The sequence below is a fragment of the Lonchura striata genome, chromosome 3, assembly GCF_050655825.1.
Source record: "Lonchura striata isolate lonStrDom1 chromosome 3, ASM5065582v1, whole genome shotgun sequence".
Lineage (NCBI taxonomy): Eukaryota > Metazoa > Chordata > Aves > Passeriformes > Estrildidae > Lonchura > Lonchura striata.
In genome coordinates this window covers 9,339,935-9,345,271 of record NC_140705.1, presented here as the reverse complement: position 1 = coordinate 9,345,271, position 5,337 = coordinate 9,339,935, and positions in this window count along the sequence as shown.

The following is a 5,337-nucleotide window of genomic DNA, read 5'->3' as shown; positions in this document are numbered from 1 at the left end:
TGTGTTTTTATATATTTTATGTATGGTTTTATGCAATTGTATTTCCCCAATGGTTTGTCCCGGTTTCCCCCTATTACCCAGTTGGTACATCCTTTTGTTCTGTTTTCCCGCCTGGTCCTCCCTTCCCGCCTTTCCAGTACCCATCCATCAACCTGGAAAGTGCTGAGTCACTCCCCTATCCCCTCCCAGGTGCCTTGTCCGTCACTCGGTGTTCCTTCCCCTCTATCCAGAAACTTCTCCTTAGGGCACCGAGTGATTGGGCGAGGGCCTGGGGCCACTCCCATTCCCTAACCCCATTGGACCAGGCCAGATCACCCCATCCCGGAGCCACTCCCTTTCCCTCACCTCATTGGTTCCTCAATATCCTTCCCCCAAGGTTTTCCCCTCCCAGAGACCATATAACCTGGTGTCAGACCCCTCCCAATTGTTCCAGTTGGCTGGCACCACTTCTGTGCGGTTGGCCCCGTTGGCCCTCAATAAAGAAGATTCAGCCCCCAACTGGATCCGCCTTTCCTTCCAACTGACGAGGCTTGCCAGCGCCTTCCCGTGAACCCACAAAGGCACCCTCCAAACCCTGTTAAGGAGCAGCGGGGGGTGTCTCCACTGCCCACTCTCGCCCCAAGGAGAGCTAGCCGGGGCTAGAGAGACCGAGGGTCTGGGGCGGGAGCGCGGCAGCTGGCGCCCAACGTGGGGCCCCGTTTTTAGGCACTGGACCCCTCGTCAGAGGATTTTAGGGTCCTCGGGACCTGAAGATTTTATCCTCGTGGCCGTCAGCTACCCCCGGTGGGAGCAGACCTGCGTTTTAGTGGGCGGCGCTCCCGGGGGACGGATCCGGCAGCTCCAGACAGCACCGCTGGAGTCGGCTCCCCCTCGTTGGTGAGATACAGTGGGATTTTTCGTTTCTGTCCTTCCCTTGGGGATCCCTTGGTTTCTCTTTATTTGGGCTCCCCCGGCACTCCCCTATCCTTCCCGGTTGAGGGTTTATTCCCTCTTTGGTTGGGTTTTCTTTTTCCCCTGGGGTGGGGAAAGAATCCCTTTTCTTTGGTGCCTCCCTTCCCGGGCGGGAGGCTGAAGGTTTAGGGAGAGAGCGGGAGGGACAGTCTTCTCCTTTTAGTTGTTAATTTCCCCCACTGTACGCTCTGAGGCACATTTCCCAACTGACAGTATGGGTGCTAAACTGTCCGTGCCTCAGAAAGGCTTATATACCCAAGTTGTGGGCATCCTGTTAATGGGGGGGGTGAAAGTTAAAAAATCTGAGATTAAAAAGTTTGTCCGGTGGCTGTCGCAGGCTTTTCCCAACGTTTCGGCACCTAAATTATATCAAATCCCCTTTTGGGATCAGGTAGGGAGAGAGATCTTGCGACAGCATGATCTTTCTCTCTCCAAATTTACCCTTTTGGCTTTACAAATTAGAGATATTATTAAAAATCATTATGAAAGCCTGCCACAGCCAGCCGATGACAAACCGGTCCCCAGTTCTGCGACTAGCGCGAAAAATCCTACTCCTCTTTCCTCTCCCTCTTCCCTAAAGTCGGGCATTCTCAGACAGTCATCCCGGCGTCGTCCGCAGGCAGAATCTGGGCTCTCTGAGAATGTCCTAGACTCCCCGCGGGGCAGTGCAGGCACTGCCCATGCTTCTACCCCTTCCCCTTCTTCCCCGCAATGTACAGCCCTGTCCCGTAAGAGTTCTGTTCGTTTTAAAGTGCCCCAAAACCCTGAAAATCCTTCATCTCCCCTTTCTCCCCGAGTCCCACAAAATGGCTCCCCTTCTCCCTTTCTCCCCAGGGCACAAGATGGCGGAGACCGCATGGTTTTTCCCGCCACTTGTGCCTCTTCTTCTTCCCACAATCCCTTCCTTCCCGCCTCCCGAGGCTCCGCCCCTTCCCCGGACCTCCCCGCCCACGTCCCTCCTCCACCCTACCCTGACCACGCCCCCTGTGACGCGGGGTTCACCCCGCCCCTCAGCTCCACCCCCGGGGAGGGGAATTCCCACCAGACCACTCCCTCCGCCCCTTGCCACGCCTCTTCCGCTCCGCCCCCTGGTTCCCACGACCTCACTTCCGGTTCCCACGCCATCGGTTCCGGAAGGGGGGAGCGTGGGAACCCTGATCCATCCCAACCCCTACCTGCCTTCTCAGCCGCACCAGTCACCTATACCCCGCGGCGGGGGGGCAGGCCCCTAGCACAATGGTCCCCCATCTCTCAACAAACGATCAAGGAGCTCTGTAAAGCCCAGAAGGAGTTCGGCAGAGAGAGCGAGTATTTCAGGGGTTTGCTGAAAGCAACCCTCTCCTCTGCCGAACATGTCCCCGCTGACATTCGGACTCTCTTCTCCTGTTTGATAACCCATGGAGAGTTTCTCATCTGGGAGTCCGAATGGAAGCGGGAGATTCGGGAAGTTTTACCCGACCTCTGGGCCAGTGCAGACAGCTCCAGAGATGAGGATGGGGCTGTAATATCTTTAGACCATTTGTGCGGGGAGGGGGATTGGCAACAAGGGGGGAAGCAAGCGGAGAAAATCCCGCGGGAGGCGTTGCAAATTAGCACCAGGGCGGCAGAAAAGGCGTTGCTAAAATTAAGACCTAGTGGAACAGCTGTTGACTTTTTATCTATTAAACAGGAACTGTATGAGCCATTTGTCACCTTTGTCGATAGGCTCCACCGCGCAATGGAGGCTCAGGTCCCGGATGAGAGGCTGAGGGAAGGCATGCTTGCCACGGTGGCGAAGCAAAATGCCAATGAGGCATGCCGACAGGCGATCCTCAGCCTCCCCTTGGAACCTGAGCCGACCTTGCAGAATATGTTACAGGTCTGCGCCAAGAAGGTGACGGTTCCTGCCCCGGACACGCAAAGGGCCCCCCGAACACCAGCCAGGAGGGTAGCCTTTGCAGAAGCTGTGACGCCTCCAGCCACGCCATCCTCGGACCGCCGCCCCCCAGGGGCACCCCCGAGGGGATTCCAACCGCAGCAGGCCTGCAACCTATGCAGGCAGAGGGGTCATTGGGCCTCTCGATGCCCAATGAGGGAAGAATTTATCAAATTCCAACAGCAGCAGCAGGGGAGGAGTGCCCCCAACTTTGGGGGGAAACAAAAAAACTAGGGAGTCAGCGCAGTCCCTCCCTGCGCAAAGACACAAATGTGGTGGGTTCCCTAACAACGGAGGAGGGGAGGGACAATTGTGATCAAAGCCCACCTGAGGACGATCTACCGGACGCGACACATCGGACTAAGGCTGGCGAACCAACCTATATGCGGGAAGATGTTGATTTCATCCCCGCCGCTTGGCTTGGCCGGGACCCCGACCATCCCAAGCCGGTCCTTAACACCTCTTCTGGCTTCTCCCCATATAGGTTGGCCCTGACTGAGGCTCTGTATCTGAAGGACGACGACTGGCATTTCATCACAGTCGACACAAGGGACCCAGGAACCTGGAGGAACATCCGCAGTAAGTATATCGTTCTTGGGGACACAAAATTCACGCCACTCGACATTACCATCGCACCCTGTCTAACATCTAGAGATCCCGAACAATTGGTTTTGTGGCTGCATTGCTCCCATCCTCCAGTCTTCCTTCCCAAGGGCCAAATCATCGCCCAAGCCATTCCGATCTCTGGGCCTCCGGTACACCCTGAGGATTTGTGGAAAAAATCAGCTAAGCAAGATTACCAGGTGTGCCAGGCCCAGGTCATTGGGAAGGAAAGACCAAAGTTATCCTGTTACATGAAGAAGGATGGGGAGTTCAAACATCTTAACGGACTCCTGGACACAGGGGCAGACGTGACGGTCATCCCCGAGCGAGACTGGCCGTCACGATGGGAATTGCAAAACGTGGCGGGAAAAATTCAAGGTGTGGGGGGTTCTCAATTGGCCAAACAGTCTAAAAACATCGTAAAATTTGAGGGGCCGAACGGGCAATCGGCTTATTTACGCCCGTTCGTTTTAGATTACACGGAACCCTTGTGGGGGAGAGACCTGATGGCCCAATGGGGGGTCACAATTGACATCCCGACCCCTCAGGTTTTTCGGGCAGCGGTCACTGAGGAGCGTCCTACCCAAAAGCTCAATTGGCTCACAGATACACCAGTGTGGGTAGAGCAGTGGCCGCTCAATAAGCAGAAATTAAAAGCGCTCCGGGAGCTCGTGAAGGAGCAACTCGCCAAAGGGAACATCCAGGAAACAACATCTCCCTGGAATTCCCCCGTCTTTGTCTTGAAAAAACCAGGCAAAGACGAGTGGCGCCTCCTCCACGACCTCCGTGCAATAAACAATGTCGTCGAAGATATGGGTCCTCTCCAACCAGGGATGCCGTCCCCTACGATGTTGCCCGAAAATTGGGAATTGGCGGTAATTGACATAAAGAACTGTTTCTTTCAAATTCCCCTGCATCCTGATGACGCGCCACGGTTCGCCTTCTCGGTTCCTTCCATCAACCGAGAAGCCCCAATGGAGAGATACCACTGGAAAGTACTTCCTCAAGGCATGAAGAACAGCCCAAGTATTTGCCAGTGGTACGTCTCTTCATTGCTGTCCCCTGTGCGTGCAGCCACCGAGGGCGTGATCATCCAACATTATATGGATGATATTCTAATTTGTGCCCCCAACAGCGATTTACTTACACACGCGCTTGAACTGACAACCAACGCGTTGGTTGCTGTAGGGTTCGAGCTGCGAGAAGATAAGATTCAAAAGATGCCACCCTGGAAGTACCTGGGCTTGGAAATAAACAAGCGGACCATTGTTCCGCAAAAATTGGCTATTAAAAATTCAATCCGAAATCTAGCAGACGTGCAGCAGCTGTGTGGGTCTTTAAACTGGGTGAGACCCTGGTTAGGTATTAACAACGAAGACCTAGCCCCCCTTTTCGATTTACTGAAAGGGGGGGACGAGCCTAGTTCTCCCAGGGAGCTCACCCCAGAGGCCAAAGCAGCTCTGCAGAGGGTCCAAGAGGCGATGTCTGCCAGGCAGGCCCACAGGTGTAATCCGGGCCTGCCCTTCAAATTCATCATACTGGGCAGACTGCCACACCTCCACGGAGTCATTTTCCAGTGGACAGACACCCTGGAGAAGGGCAAGGATCATGACAAAAGGGACCCACTCTCCATCATAGAGTGGGTTTTCCTGAGTCACTCTAGATCCAAAAGAATGACGCAGCCACAGGAGCTGGTGGCGGACCTGATCTGCAAAGCTAGAATGCGGATCCGGGAGTTGGCAGGGTGTGACTTCGAATGCATTCACATTCCCTTACAATTAGAATCGGGCCACTTTACAAAAGCAATGTTGGAACACCTGCTGCAATCAAATGAATCGTTGCAGTTTGCGCTAGACAGCTACACCGGG